Here is a 17,202-nt window from a genome sequence, read left to right as displayed (position 1 = left end):
AAGGCGCCTTACTTTGCTATCTATAAATAATATAATATTATATTTAATATTATTCTTTTTGGATGAAGTTTGGAATAGTTCTCTTTGGACAATAGACATTTATATATTTTATATATACATGCGAATCTCATCTCTGATCTCATTGTAATTCTATAAATATTTACATGGTAACAGCAGGAGAGTTTTAAGTTTTATTTATACGCTTGGTGCATTCTCCGCCGGTGCTGCCACCATCGGAGAATATCGTAAGCAACCGATATATACAAATACACGGGTTGAAATAGCGAGTGTACTAAAAATTTGTTATATAAATATTTTTTGTGTATAATATTACAAATATACTTAATTTGTGCAAATTCTAAAAATAAGAATAAAAGAGTAAATATTTTGATGTTTTCAGAAGGTCTAACGTATTATAATTTATTATTCAAGCTAGTTAAGCGAGTTCAACTAGCGATTTTGCTAGCGGAGATATAACTAGGGCTATTTCGGTTATAACCAATTTTTTAAAGGTACATAATTATAATTTTAGATGTTCATAAAAAATTTAAGCACTAGTTGATTCAACCAAGTATACCATTAATGCTGCAAATTATAATTTATCCTCTCATAGTATACCGGGTGCGTCTCCAAAGTGGGTCATCCCTATAACTCTTTTTTAGATAAACAAACGAGATTTGGTATGTTAATATATGACATAAATTAGAATTGATTGACGTATTCAATTGTTTTCGGTCACTTCCTGATTCACCGGAAATGACTACAACTTTTGATTTTTAAATTTAACGAAAAAAAAAATAAAAAAGTTATAGGGGTGAGCCATTTTTGAGACGCACCCGGTATACCTATTTAATTTTTCGATTATGTAATGAGCACTTTGTTTCGTCGAGCTACTTTAATTCATGTTTGTTTTTGATCAAATCTTTATAATATGTTGAACAAATATATTTTCAAATTTTGCTTATTCTTAAATAAATGGCAAATATGGCAAAAGTTTTAAAATATCTCTAGTCACCAGTTCTCAATAAATGAGATAATTCCTCAATAATTTATCCTAATATCAATTAACATTTCTGATTAATTCTGGATTCATTCACATTGAAATAATATTGTTTGTTATTTATAACTGTTTTGATTTCTTTCACTCTTTCGCTGTACGAAATGCGACGTGATGAAGGACCTAGTGTTTTGTACTATTTACTTTGTTTAATGAGATCGAAAAGTGAAAATTGGTTAAATGAACTAATTTAAAATAAACACAAAGAACTAAACTTCCCAGCTCTACCGCTAAAATCTAAATTGAGAAAACGCGATAACTAGCGGGAATAACCGCTAATTTAACAACACCTCTCACAACACTGGCCTCGCTATGAATTTTACATTTGATACTGTCAAAATGACTGTGACAGATAAACAAACACTTTAATTATGTGTCACAGGTACTTTATGATTTTATTTTGAATTAAACTTTACCGGGACAGCGCGGACGCAGTCCCGACTACCAAAAATTGCGCGCCCGAGTTATCCGCATTAGGGATAATCGCAGGGGTCAAGCCAACCTCAGTGCAATGGAGGGCCCTCGCCCTGGGGGAACCGCCTTCATGATCACGGTAACCCCTACGCCAAGTAAGTATGCAAACAGGGCGTCGTAATTTGGCTTCATTTTGCGCCACAATAAAGGTGTAGTTAGTTTTAACGTTTGGCGACATCTATTAGGCATCTGTTAAATTAGCATTAGATGTTTAAAGAAAGGTTGTTGTTTTTGTTCGGTTGCATAAAACCAAACTTCATAAATCTATGGTTGCATACAGAACGCTGCGAATTGTTCTATTTAGTATATTATTATATTATTAACATATTATCTATAATTTTTGATGTGTTGCTGTAAATAATGTCACAAATAAAAAATATTTATTTTTTGATAGTATTTTTTTCTTTTACCGCAATATCCTTTAACCAATATATGTAGGTACGTATACACTTTTTACAATTTGAACATTTTTTGTATAATCAAAGGGTTTATTCCTAAGTGTGAAAACACGGGGAATAATTCCAATTGCTTATGATAATTATCCAAACATGTCATATTATATAATGTAATATAATCTTTGTATAGTCTGTTCAATGAGGTGACCTGTCATTTTAATGCACAAGAAAATTGTATTTTCCGTCATTTTTGAATGCGATGTCGAAATCTTTCCTGATTCGTTTGGCAGACTTATATATCATTGTTGCTAGTTATTAAGTTATTATATTAGATGTATTTATATTTATTCATCGTAGCTATTTTACCAACAGAACCATCGTACAATATGATCAAGCAGTTTTATGATAAAGCATGTTTTCTATGACTTAGAAATTAGAAAGAATTCTTATGTACTTTAGAGTTATTGTATTTCCACCGTCTAAGTCACAGCCCGCTTAATCATAAAACTTTTTCGTTTACTGTATTTTCTTTTTACTTTAGCATTTAATTCTATGTATGGTTAAAATTAATAATTTTACTTTTTATGTTTATGTCATAAAATAATGCTTTTATGAAGGTACAATAAAACCTAAGTAATTAAAGTTTGTAACATGGTAATCAGATAATAACTCATTGCTTTTAAGTGTGTAGCATATTATAAAGGCTGTGGACGATAATATAATTAACTGGCAACGTCCAGAGTCCAGAGCTAGCTGAACCATGCTGCAGGTTGATTATAGTGATTATGGTTTTTATTATTATTATTATATGTATAATAGTATTTTATTATAAACTAAGGTTGTAAGTTATAACCTTGCAACTGCCAAGGCGTTATTTTTTTAAAGGTGATTAAGCTTTGTAAATCGTAATAAGTTAAACCAAAAACATTAAACTTTATTGTAAAATATTAGTAATTAAACTAATTTTAGGTAATTTAGTTTTAGTGAATAATTACTAAAAGTAGTTTTGACCTAGTGAGATTTACCAGATTTACTAACAATTAGGAGTGTAGTAAAAAATGCCATTCCCTGGAAAATTGGGTTTACACAAGGGATTACAAACAAAATAGAGAAGAATGAAAAGAAGCTCCTGTCCTACCTGAACTACGTCAATTTTCAATCGGAAAATAACGGGGAAGGACGAAGCATGGGGAAAGACTCAATTCTAGAGGTGGGCCAGTCTGCGATTTTTGTGGAGCTGCTACGCTCTGCGACTGCTCCAATAAAAGCACTGTGACAAGTAGCAGCGATTTTTCGGAGCAATTAACCTATAAATTAAAAATGTAGTTTTATAGGTTAATTGCTCCGAAAAATCGCACTCGGTGTTCGGCACCGTTCGTTCATTTACTTAAAAAAGTACAGGACTGGTGTGATTATGATAGGCAACATCATCGTTTAGTTTTTATTTATTTATATCGTATGATCGAAAAAAACGGCGTCAGCGATAGCTATGAGATGAAGATTGCTGGCATTTTATATGTAAAATTTATGGGGAATATTATCGATTGTCATTTCCAAGCCAACTGGACGCCGTTTTTTATTTAGATCAGTAGTGGCGATTTTAACGTCTGTGCAATCGGGGTAAGCAAGCCTCCCGGACCCTTACGAACAAGATTCGAACTTTTCCGAACTACGGGCCCCTAGAGCTCTTTAAAATCGCGGCTGTACGATACTATACTATAGGAATATATTTCAGATATTACGTCTATTACGAAAATGAATATATTGATTTTTCTTTTGTCTTAGTTTGATAGATGTTGCTATATTTTTTTAGTCCATTCAGAAGAATTTGAGTGTTTCTAACTGGTTTCTAAGTACCAAGCACTTTGCTATAAATATCTTAAAGAGTCTGTTCATTTTCACATAGTGGTGGCCCATGGTAAAAACTTAATGTTATATTCAATTCAAAGTCGAAACTGTCAAAAAATTCTTTATTAGTGACCGGTTTCGACTATTTAGCCATCATCAGACCTTAAAAATAGATATAAATAATAAAACTTACATGAATGTATAAGATCAAATAAAAGATTTAGGATATACAACAAAACACAGATACATACCAAATTAACTAACAAATAAACATACTAACAAATTAAAATTACCTTTGTCAAAAACATCTGTTTGTGATTAATATATAATACATAAATATCTTATTTAGATTCATGAAAGAAAAAGCGAACGCTGCTACGTTTCCTGTTCCCAAACTCCCAACAGCTCCAGTCCACAGAATATACTCAATATACTATGCTCCAGTCGACTGCGACCTGCGACGACTGTGACTGGAACAGTCTGACCGGGCGACGGGGCTAGGAGCAGTTTCAGAATTTACACTATTGTCTGCTATTGCTCCTATTGCTACTCACGAGCGCAGATGTCCTAAACTTGTAAACTGCTCCGAAATGTCACTGCGATTTTCTTGTAACTGGAGCAGTCACATACTGCGACGTTGGTGGAGCTGTGACAAAGTAGCGGACTGCGATTTCACAACCCACCTCTACTCAATTCACTCAATCCTTACTGATTACAGTGATTACACGTCCTTACACAGACATTAGGACTTTCTATGTCTACTCTCTACGCATTAGGAGTTAGGAGATTTATGTAGAAGTAGAAGAATTTAATTTTAATTTGTCTTATCCGGGACAGCGCGTACGCAGTCCCGACTACCAAAAATTACGCGCCCGAGTTATCCGCATTAGGGATAATCGCAGGGGTCAGCCCAGCCGTAGTGCAATGGGAGGGCCTCACCCTGGAGGAACCGCCTTATTGATCACGGTAACCTCTACGCCAGGTAAGTATGCTTTTCGGCCGTCTCCATTTTCGTCTTCAATTGGAGGTCTAACTTACTGACGGCGAGTTGCAGGCCCCTAGCGACACCTACCGATACCCTCTGCAACTTAAGTTTCACGATTTACCCTCGTTTCATAAGGATTTACGTAAAATTCGTTTGTTTAGTGATAATATTACGTAAGTTAGAGTTAAGTTAATGGAAGACCAGTGACTGTTTCTTAAATAAACGACAATTTTTATGGTCCTTCGAGCAGGCGAGTTATAGATATCTATTCGGGTTTTGATGCAAGGTTGATAGATGGCGTGCCGATCGTTGAAGGAACGCAAATTTTTACGAACGAGGGGCCACTTTTCGTCTGTTTCGTGAGTCGTTTGAAAAAATGGCGAATAGTCGACGTCATTGCGGCGTTTATTTTAGCATACGAAGGTGTGTCTAAATTCAGCACACTTTTTCCTCGGTTGTCAATTGAGAGGAAAATGTCTTGACTAAATATTTGCCGGTAAGTGACGGACTTGGGCCCGTGATAGATGTCGCACTTGATGCCTTAGAAAAACACCACCAGCATGCAGCAAAAGCTTAAATGTAGTCATTTTAGTATAGATTCTAGTTGCTAAATAAAACAAAATCTCGTATCTTGATTGTTTTGGTTTTTAAACTTCTGTCAAGAAGATCAATAAATTGATAATCTGATTGGTTAGTCAGACAGGCGTTTACGTAACTACCGTTTTAAATAAATCAAAAACAACGTCAAGTATTTAATGTTACATATACATCATTGCAATAAGCTTTTCTCAGCAGCTCGTGTTTGAATACTATTAATTCAAATTGATCTAGTTGAGCATCGTCATCTATATTACACACATGTGTGTACGCCTATAAAACAAGGTCGAATTGTAATAGACGAAAATGTTATATCAAGCCCTAATCTTATTAATGGATACGTAGATATTAACGACAATTGCGAAGCATCAGTTAATTGGATAAGTTAGATAAATTGTGGCTAGGAATGTTCTGTAACTAGCTGTGTGCCAAGTTCAAAGGTTACCGACCTACGGCATTCGTATTTTTTCAAGCTTAGGTAGGCTGTAGTTAATACAAAGGGAGGACAGAGAATAGAGCTATCGATGTGACACATTGTTGCTAAAAAAATATAATTATTATACCGGGTGAAAAATTCAATTGTTGGAATTGAAATACCAACTAGAAAAGTTTTAAATAAGATGCCTCTTAATTTTTTGAAAAGCAATAACTTTTTTCACTTATTATTTTACACTTTATGTTTATCACGTAACAAACTATAAATAAATGAAACAACTAAAATTACTAGATGCCCAGGCGTCTTATTTTTATCAAACATCTAATGTTATCGTTTAATTTTTTATAATGTTCGACGTTTAATTTAAGTTTTCTAGTTTTTTTTTCATCTTCTGTGGTATTTAAGATTTTTTTTAACGAAGATTCAGTTAATGAACGATGAACCGTTTTGCTTATCCGCCATTTTTTAAAAGGTACCACAGACCATTTGATTCGAGTCATCACGTGAACTATTGGATTTTATATTTATATATTATTGTTGCGGGCCGGTGTGGACTCGACCTAACCTCACAATATGGCCCGCCCTCGGATGACCTTAACATCGCATAGACACCGCAATGATTCATTCGTTCGAGAAGAATCGAGTCCCACTGGAATGGACGAGTACATACGAGAACATTCGAAAACCTTCTCTACGCACCTAACGATCTATGGACAATTCTAGAGTTCTTTACCTGCCGGTATAAAGCCGGCGGCCGTGGCCTACAGGGGGCAGTTATAAATATACAGTTGACGCGCTAAAATTCAAAATAAATTCTTAGTTATAAATCGTTTGTAAATAGTTCTATAAGTCTTTATCGTTATTATTTTTGTTCATTAGTGTTAAATAAATAGTGTTTAAATAAATTGTGACTTTCTATCCACACGGAACCGACGAAAAACGTAACAAATGGTGTCAGGTGTGGCGTGTGTGATAAGAAAAATAAAAAGACTAACAATGGCTCCGAAGAAATTGTTGAAAGACTTGAAAGTGTCCGAACTGAAATCCATATTGGAAGAGAGAGAGTGCGAGACAGATGGAAAGAAAAGTATTTTGCAAACCAGACTGAGAGACGTTTTGAGGGAGGAAGGCGAGGATCCGGACACATTTTGCTTTTGAGTTCGAAGGTGACCTTGACTCGTGCCTACAAAAATTAGAAGATAAAATGACGGAAAACTCTCAAAAATTAGAAGACAGTTTGAATGACAAATTACAGAAAATTCCCGAGAATTGCAAGACAATTTAAAACGGCAATTTGAATAATTTAGAAGATAAAATCAGTGATAAAATGATGAAAAATTCCCAGGATTTAATTAATATTTTAGAAGATAAGATCGCAGAAAATTCTAAAGATATACAGGCCAGCTTTAATAATAAAATACAGGAATTAGAAGAAAAGATAAAAGATACACAAGATAAAATAACAGAGATTGAGGAAGATGTAAATAGAAAAATCGAAATTTTAAAACAAGAAATAGAAAAGGCCAATTCACCAAAATGTCAAGAAACATCGGAGGCACCGAAACTAGTCGAAAATAAGTATATCTCAAAGTCAGTTATTAAGCCTCCACAGTTTGACGGAAAAACCGCTTGGGCCAATTATTTTTGCCAGTTTGAGGCCGCTGCGAGAGCGAACGGATGGACAATCGCTGAAAAGGCTACCGCTTTGACTGTTGCACTGCGAGGAGATGCGACTGATATCCTGCAGACATTGTCACCATCGGAACAGGGAGATTATCAGCAATTGGTACGACATTTAGAAATGAGGTACGGCCAAGCTCATTTGGAACATGTCTATCATTCCCAGCTAAAAAATCGCATTCAAAAGTCAAATGAGTCTGCAGGAGTTTGAAGCCGACGTAGCCCGCCTCGTTCGCCTTGCGTACCCCGCTACGCCAGAGAATGTTATGGAGCGGTTGGCAGTACAGGCATTCTCCGACGGCTTACGTGATAACGAGACAAGACAAGCACTTCTCCTAGCCCACCCAACGCACTTGGTGGATGCTTTAGCACGTGCCCTAGAATTTGAGGCCATGAAACAAAGTTCTCGGTCTTTAGGAAGAGTACGGGCCATCGACGAATGTTCCGACGAATCCGTGGAAGGGATTGTTCGGAAGGTAATGGACCAGTACATGGGCAAGAAGGGACCGATTCGTTGCTGGAACTGCGTGACAGGTAGGACACGTGCGAAGCCGTTGTAAGGAGAAGAACGAAGAACCGGCTCCGTCGAGGTCGGAAAACTACTAAGGGTCGAAATGAAGGGCACACGTCGACCTGTACCCAACATGCCCCAACGAAAACTGCCTCAAGTCGCCTCGCTACAACACAAATTCAACAGCATTTTGTGGATGGTTTTGTTGATGGAGAGTTCCGGACCATGCTGTTGGATACAGGTGCGACAAAAACTATCATCAGACCGGACATTCTTAAAACATCGAAGAAGGTTAAAACAACACAATGGCGACTACGTACTGCTACGGGGGCCTCTGCTGCTGTCCATGGAGAAGTAAACCTTAATTTTGTTATTGGGAGCACCAGTTTTGAACATCGAGTGTTAGTAGCAGACATCGAAGATGAACTTATTCTCGGAATGGACATCATGACCACTAGAGGTTTTGAGCTAAACCTCAAACAAGGAATTTTGAAAATAAATGAAGAAGAAGTGGTTCTGCATCGAAAATGTGAGGAGACGCTTCGCGTGGTGGTAGCAGAAGATGTTTCGATCCCTGAGCGCTGTGAGATATTTTTGGATGGTTGCCTAGAAGGTAAAATGAATAATGGGAGTATTATTCTGTTGGAGCCAAGGAACCATGACAGCGAAATAGGACGAGGGATCGCTGTTGGAAAAGCCCTGCTACGAGCGAAGAAAACTGTACCGGTGAGAGTAATGAACACGAATTATTATTCTGTATCCTTGAAGAAGGGAACCCTCTTAGGGTACTGTTGTTCGGTCTCCTCAGTCGTTCGAAGCGTGGAAGCCTCCAAAGTTTCGACTTCAAAAATTCCGGACAAAATGGTGAAGGAGTTAGTAAACGTTAAAGGATTATCTCCCGAAAATAGAAGAAAATTGAGAAACCTGATAATCAAGTATCAAGATGTGTTTGATAAAGGAGAAGCAGGACAGAGAGGTCGTACCAATTTAGTACAACACAAAATTGATACCGGAGATGCACGACCAATCAAACAAAATCCGAGAAGACTTCCGCTCGCCAAACGTGAAGAAGCTGATAAAATCCTTCGAGAAATGAAAGAAGAGGGTGTCATCGAACCATCTAACAGCCCGTGGACATCGCCGGTAGTACTAGTAAAGAAGAAAGACGGTACCACCAGGTTCTGTGTTGATTATCGGCAGCTCAATAATGTTACCAAGAAGGATAGTTATCCCCTGCCGAGGATAGACGATACTCTAGACACGCTGGCGGGGTCAACGATATTCTCTACGTTAGATCTGAAGAGTGGATATTGGCAAGTCGACATGGCGCCGAAAGACAGAGAGAAGACAGCGTTCTCGGTGGGCTCCGGACTGTGGCAATTTACCGTCATGCCTTTTGGATTGTGCAACGCGCCAGCTACCTTTGAGAGACTAATGGAGTCTGTGTTAAAGGGACTATCCTGGACTACCTGTTTAGTGTACCTGGATGACATCATAGTGGTTGGGAAACTCTTTGACGATCATCTGAAGAATTTGGAAGAAGTTTTCAAGCGACTAGGGAGCTCTGGTTTGAAACTTAGCCCCAAGAAATGTCATCTGTGTCAAGAAAGGTACACTACTTGGGCCATGTAGTCTCCTCCCAAGGAGTTGCGGTAGATCCACAGAAGACCAAGACAGTGGAAGAGTGGCCGATACCTAAAGATAAACATGAACTACGAAGCTTTTTGGGGACTATGCACATACTATCGCCGTTATGTACAGGTTTTGCCACCATCGCAAAACCATTGACCAGACTTACCGAAGGCGAGAGGCGTTTCTCTTGGACTCAGATTCTGACGAGGCATTCCGAAAATTGAAGAAGGCCCTGACTAGTGCGCCCATACTTAGCTACCCTCTTGGCAACGGAAACTTTATATTGATACCGACGCTAGCAATGTTGCGTTAGGCGCTGTTCTGTCTCAGATCCAGGATGGTCAAGAAAAAGTCATTGGTTATTTTAGTAAGACCTTGTCAAAACCGGAAAGGAACTACTGTGTAACCAGACGAGAATTACTAGCAGTAGTTAAAGCAGTGGAACACTTCTACAAGTATCTCTATGGAAGAAAGTTCTTGTTAAGAACAGACCATGCTGCTTTGAAATGGCTGTTGCAATTTAAGAATCCTGAAGGGCAGGTAGCTAGATGGATTGAACGATTACAAGAATTTGACTTCGACACAGAACATCGAGCTGGGGCAATCCATCGGAATGCCGACGCACTTTCCAGAAGACCTTGCGCTAAGGACTGTAAAGCATTGTTCCCGAGCTGAAGAGAAAGAAGGAAACTCCTAAGAACAACTGTGGTTAATGATAGTTGGCAACCCGAAGATCTTGCAAATGACCAAACCAGTGACCCAGAATTAGGTTTAGTAATTAACTGGAAAAACACAGGCCAAAGACCAACGTGGGAAGAAGTTTGCAGATATTCGCCGAACGTAAAGTCGTACTGGGCCCAGTGGAATTCCCTTGGTAATAGATAACGGACTACTTCGCCGTGTGATCGAGAGACCGGAGGGACAAGAAGAGAGAAGGCAGATCGTCATTCCAAAGAAGAGGGTCCCAGAAGTCTTGGAGGAAGTTCACAATGGAACCAGCGGAGGACATCTTGTGTTACCAAGACACTTGGCAAGCTGCGTGAACGGTTCTACTGGGTGAACTGCAAAGAAGATGTGAGGGCCTGGTGTAAGAAATGTGACATTTGCGCAGCCATTAATGGGCCACAAAAGCGTGGTAAAGCCCCTATGCGCCAGTACAATGTTGGTAGTCCCTTCGAACGAATAGCGATCGACGTGGCTGGTCCTTTCCCGGAGACGAACGATGGCAACAAATACATTGTGGTAGTAATGGATTACTTCAGCAAATGGGTCGAGGCCTACGCGTTGCCAAATCAAGAAGCGTCCACGATTGCTGATGCCCTTGTTAAAGAATGGATCTGCAGGTTTGGTGTTCCCATGGAGCTTCATTCAGATCAGGGAAGAAACTTTGAGTCCAATCTGTTCCAAGGCGTCTGTGAAGTCCTGAACATCCGCAAGACCAGGACGACTGCTCTACATCCACAATCCGATGGGATGGTTGAACGCATGAACAGAACTATCAACCGTTATCTGGCCAAAGTAGTCTCTGACCACCAAAGAGACTGGGACAAATTTCTTCACCTGTTCCTGTTGGCCTACCGTTCATCCGTCCAAGAATCTACAGGGCAAACTCCAGCCAGCATCGTTATGGGACGGGAAGTGCGCCTACCCTGTGATCTGAAATTTGGTTGCCGACCGGGAGAAGAAGTCGCCGGAGAAGATTATGTCCACACACTACGTCAAAGGATGGACGACATTCATCAGAGAGTCCGCCTAAATATTCAAAGTGCTAGTGACCGAATGAAGGAACACTACGACATTCAAGCTGAGCATGGAGGATACCAACCAGGGAAGTTGGTGTGGCTATATAACCCGCAGAGACGTCGTGGGTTATCTCCGAAGCTACAATCCTCGTGGGAAGGGCCATACGAAGTCATGGATAGAATTAATGACGTCGTATACCGTATCAGAAAATTGCCAAAAGGAAAACCGAGGGTAGTCCATTTCAACCGTTTGAGCCCCTACCAAGGCGAAATAGAAGATCGTGCTGGGACCGTGAGAACCTGCAGCTTTGATCCCCCTGATTCGGAGATGTCCTTTGACGATTTCATGGCCCGATACAACAGCAGTGAGAAGGCTCGCTATGGTGTAACCAAAGAAGATCAACGAGACCTCTTTTCCGTGCCTCCTGATTATTCGCTCGCTCATTGTGTGGCTCGAGATTTGCGGATGTCCAGAGGAATCGCTGCGACGTTCAATGAGAAGTTTGGGCGTGTCGGAGAACTACGCCGACAGGATCCAGAGGTTGGAAGCGTCTTGAGGCTAACCGACAATGCACATGGTCAAGCAAGGCACATCTTCTACCTGGTCACCAAGGAATGGTCCCCGAGTAAGCCGACTTATCTCAATCTATGGAAGACCCTGATTGAACTGAGAGAAGCCCTGCTAAACAACAACATTGCACGATTAGCCATTCCGAAGCTGGCGTGTGGACTCGATGGTTTGAGTTGGCGTACAATCCGGAACATGATTGAAGTCTTGTTCAGATTTACGGGAATCGAGATCCTCGTTTGCTGCTACAACCCAAAGCTGAGATCGGGAGAGAAAACTGTAGACTGCTATTTCTACCAGACTTCGCAATGTACCAGGGGCCAGCTTTGCAAATACCTTCATTCACCGTATACATCTCGGGACGAGCATGTACCTAAGAAGGGGGTGGCAGTGTTGCGGGCCGGTGTGGACTCGACCTAACCCTCACAATATGGCCCGCCCTCGGATGACCTTAACATCGCATAGACACCGCAATGATTCATTCGTTCGAGAAGAATCGAGTCCCACTGGAATGGACGAGTACATACGAGAACATTCGAAAACCTTCTCTACGCACCTAACGATCTATGGACAATTCTAGAGTTCTTTACCTGCCGGTATAAAAGCCGGCGGCCGTGGCCTACAGGGGGCAGTTATAAATATACAGTTGACGCGCTAAAATTCAAAATAAATTCTTAGTTATAAATCGTTTGTAAATAGTTCTATAAGTCTTTTATCGTTATTATTTTTGTTCATTAGTGTTAAATAAATAGTGTTTAAATAAATTGTGACTTTCTATCCACACGGAACCGACGAAAAACGTAACATTATATTTGCATTTTATATCCGATTCAACTTGTATCCGATGACTTCCGATCTGATTACTCCCACACTGATATAATCTGTATTACGACTTATGCTAGGTTAATTGGTTAATTAAGGAAATTTGCGACCAATTTTGAATTAAGTTATACTGCAAAGACTAGCATAGACTATGATTTGTCGTTGTCAATTATAATTTAAAAGTAAGAATATGTAAAAATATTATTTTTATAAAGCCACAAAGGAGAATAACAAATTGATAATGATTAAATAGACCATCCAAGAGATAATGAAATTAAAAAAAAAAAAAGTTTTAACTGTCATAATTTACTAGGAAAAAGCAGTTCTAGCATAATTCAATAGGTTCAAAATTTACACGACCATTAGTTTTTACCTTTTCGATAAGTTATGAGATCGTTGGGATACGAGAGGTGCTTAGACATTTTCATTTTCAAAAACGTCTTGTATTTCGAAAATGAATTTTACTTCGAAGAGCAAGTAAATTAGTGGATATACCTAAATAAGCCAAATAGGTATCTTTTTTTCAAGTAATGATGTTTATAAAATAGGCGAGTATTGTTTTAACAAATACTTATACGTATATTACGTCAAAGTGCAGAGACAACATTATTTTTGATGTCGACTGTAAAATAATGTGAAAATTTCGGGAGTTATAAAAAATGATATACAAATACATAAAACATGATAGAAAGTTTAGCAAATATTATATTACAATCAAAAATAACATACATGCATACATATAAATTTAAAATGTGGTAAATACAAATATGAGGTATGGGTGCAAAATATGACATGTGCATTGGTGGCTTACACACTGGATAAAATCAAAAAAATTGCTAATCAATTAAAAAATGCAATAAGGAAGTTAGCGTCTTTTTAACTTATATTGATAACAACTAAAGTATACTAAAATCAATAAATTTTACAACTAGACAATTCCATAATTTCGGAGAAAAAAGAATATTATCATATGTATCGATTTAAAGTCTAAAGCACTTCGCTATTAAACTCTTAAGAAACTCAAGAAATTAAATTTAATTAACTAATCCAATCCCGTAAGGACGCAACTGAAATAAAAATTACAGAACTGTTTTTATATGAAAAAATACATCTTGATACATGGAAGACGTGTACTCAATTTTATAAAGATATTTAAAATAGTATCAGTGTTATTATAAAAAAAAAACTGATTTTCCTGAAAACTTTACCGCCCTGTATAAAAATGGGAGGCAACATTACTTTTGATACTGTTAAATAATATGATAATTAAGAAATATATAAAAAAATTGTGTACAAATATATTAAACAGAGAATACAAAATTATATACATACATATAAAATTAAGCGTAAGTACCATAATAAGGATAATACCTTATTGTTTACGAATACAGTGTGAGCTTACAAGACTCACAGTTACGAACAAAATAAAATGAAATATTCATGACATATAACACACCCTATTAAGGTGCGTATGAAATATAACACACCCTATTAAGGTGCCCTATTAAGGTGCGTATTCATTATCCGCACGAACGAACGAACGAACGAACGAATGTTCGCTAGTGGTATGGACGGGGACCGCACGATAGGACCGCACGAGAAGACCGGAGGCATTTGTTGGCGAACGCCTTTGATGTACCGACTCGAAACGGATGGTCGAGCGAACGAACGAACGAACGGCCGCATGCGTTCGGTCCCCGTCTAAATATACCGCACTTTCATTCGTTCGTTCGTTCAGATAATGAATACGCACCTTTAGCTTCACGGCTTATACAATCGAATAAATCACATAATATTTCTCTCACCTACATACTTGACTTAAAACTCAAAAAGTACTCACCAATATCTTAAACCTAACAGATTTTAATCAATTTTCAACACTTTTAATACTTCGAAGCGTATTTTAACATTATGGATCATTTTATTTACGACCTATACCTCATTTCGGCCTTTGAACGACCTTGCCCTATTCCATATTCCTATAACGCCGGCTAAACTATCGACATGTTGACAGGCAGGTTATCGAATCTATGCGGCTCTAGCATGTCGTTTTTTCAAAGATGGGTCCCATATAAACGCGGCCAGAAGTATTTTCAATACTAAAAACGATACTGAAAACCTGCCTTACTAGGGCTCCAACGTCATAGCAGTGTAAGCAAGTGTAAGGTCCTAACGCTTTAAACCACGCGGCCACCGGACTTGAAAGATTCCATGTAAAATTCTTACTTAAAAGATAATGTTTAGTGAAAGTACTTTTTTATTTATGAACATTTATTTATTTCTGATAACATAGATACCGAGGGGTAAACCGCAGAGGGAAAAGTGTACACCGTAATTCCTTTTACTCAAATAATTCCTCAGAGTTCCTCGTAATTCCTTCGGAATTCCTTGGAATTCCTGGTCTTCAAGGTCAAGGTCAATCATTCAAGGTCTTCCTTGGAATTCCTTGGTAGGAACTCGGTAACTCTTTCAGTCTGAACCAGCGTTGCCACCTCGGTTTCGCAGTTCCGCTATGAATTTTCTGGTGATTTTTATAAATGTCTAATGTCTCTATAAGTACTAGATCTAACAATAAAAAGTACTATTACGAGATTTACGTTTTTTTAGTTAAATTTTAGTACCAATAGGGGATCATGAGGTAAAAATACTGGAAATATGTCGGCACTTACTTATTAAAATTAATTTTTCTCGGGATTTTTTGAAAATGAGAGGTACCTAGTTATACTCGTATCTATAGGAAAGGAAATTAATAAAACTTCAGTTGCACGTCATAATACGATCACCAGTAAATTCCATAAGATTACGCATGGTATCATTGATGAAGTGCACCTAAAGTTGTATTAATTTTCCTATAGTATATACCTAGGTATTATTCCGAGGAAATGAAAAAATCAACTTTACACTTTCTGGAGTACTGAATAAAAAAATCTTATGAGGATTTCTTTAAAATGGCGAAATCAGGGAACGTTATAAGTAGATCTCTCGGGGGTGGTTCGGTCGTACTATTGGAAAATATTTTAGATATATAATCGAGGGTACAATATTAAATTAAAAGAATATCTAACCTGTAGATATTTGATATTGGGAAATTTTGGAAGCGAAAACGAAAAACGGATAGTAAAAAATCGCCTGCAAAACGTTTTTCTTTAAATTTAGTTATGTTTACCTGTTATAGTATTCATGGTTTACTAATGTTCGTTAATTTTTTATAAAGTTGCTTGTAATTCCTCTTAATTCCTGTGGAATTCCTCTAAATTTCTAAGGAATTCCTTGGAATTCATTGGAATTCTTACGGAAATAATTGGAATTCCTAGTAATTCCTATGGAATTCCTTGGAATTCCTGTAGAATTCCTTCATAGTGTACACCATAATTCCTCTGCGGTTTACCCCTCGATAGATACATTATCTGTAAAAATTTCAACTGTCTAGCTATAATGGTTCATAAGATAGACCTTTGTGACAGACGGACGGACAGCGAAGTCTTAGTAATAGCCTAATAGGGTTCCCGTTTTTACCCCTTGGGTACGGAACCTTAAAAAGCTAAACATGTTTTACACACATCACATCCACGAATATTTCTTGCACGTAACTATTTCTATTCTGTACGAACGAGTGGGAGTAGCGAAAAACACATTGTTTTTAGATTAACAATTAATTTAAGTATTGTGGTTTGTGGCGATATATATAATTTTTCTTAGATTTGGAGTTTGGTGTGTAAAAAAGAGGACCTTTTCAATACGTGAGAGAAAAGAGAACAGTACAATCAAAAAGAGTATTGTCCTCTGGAATAGGGGACGGTTGGCAACCCTAAATAATATTAATCTATTTTAAATTAAACACGTATGTACGTATTTTAAATTAGGTTTATTGTTAGACTTTACACATTTCACTGTATTAATTTCTTTATATTCTAAGATTCTATGCAAGTAAAGAGATTCCGTTTTTATTGATTTTAGTTATTTCTTATACAAGACGATAAAATGATATTTTATCGTCGACCGAAAAGATTAATTCACGAGTGAATTAATTTCGGGAGACGATAATGCAATTTTATCGTCGTGTATAAAATTATATTTTTTCCATAGCGAGTTACGTTTTAAAAAATATTCAGAAATTATTCTCTTTCGTGTCGATTGCTGACTGAATTGAAGCCAGAAATGGCTCAAAACGAAATAAGTAAATTACCAACAGATATTCAGGCTGAGGCGACAAACGCCATATCCAAACTACTTCCATTTAAATCCCGAATAACTTATGAAAGGAATACAAAAATTTTCAAAAATGGAAGCAGTTAAAAAACGTGCGAGAAGAAATAAAGTTTTTAACCTATTCTCGCTGTTAAAGTCATTTAATCTACCCTTGCGGTTAAAGAACTATTTTATCTACTATTTTTGATAGATATAAGGCAATTTTAACAGTTGTTATGGAAAAAAAAATAAATTCGGTATTAGAAA

The 17,202-nt window shown here is 37.5% G+C and overlaps 1 protein-coding gene and 2 non-coding genes across 3 annotated transcripts in view; 1 reads left to right on the top strand and 2 right to left on the bottom strand.

Moving 5' to 3' along the window:
- Positions 1-1,472: 1,472 nt before the first annotated feature.
- LOC115874837 lies at positions 1,473-1,634 on the bottom strand. The gene has a single exon (XR_004048913.1). It is a non-coding gene; the product is annotated as a U1 spliceosomal RNA (small nuclear RNA).
- Positions 1,635-4,602: 2,968 nt separating this feature from the next.
- On the bottom strand, positions 4,603-4,764 carry LOC115874835. Its single transcript, XR_004048911.1, has one exon. It is a non-coding gene; the product is annotated as a U1 spliceosomal RNA (small nuclear RNA).
- Positions 4,765-5,122: 358 nt separating this feature from the next.
- LOC115874833 (proton-coupled amino acid transporter-like protein CG1139) overlaps positions 5,123-17,202 on the top strand; it is a 91,684-nt gene continuing 79,604 nt past the window's right edge. The window contains exon 1 of the mRNA XM_030890143.1: positions 5,123-5,255. The gene's annotated coding sequence lies outside the window, so the exon portion shown is untranslated. The remainder of the gene's footprint in view (positions 5,256-17,202) is intronic.

The sequence above is a fragment of the Sitophilus oryzae genome, unplaced genomic scaffold (genome assembly GCF_002938485.1).
Source record: "Sitophilus oryzae breed Bouriz unplaced genomic scaffold, Soryzae_2.0 scaffold_1297_pilon_pilon, whole genome shotgun sequence".
Taxonomy (NCBI): domain Eukaryota; kingdom Metazoa; phylum Arthropoda; class Insecta; order Coleoptera; family Curculionidae; genus Sitophilus; species Sitophilus oryzae.
This window is presented reverse-complemented; position numbering and strand designations above follow the sequence as displayed.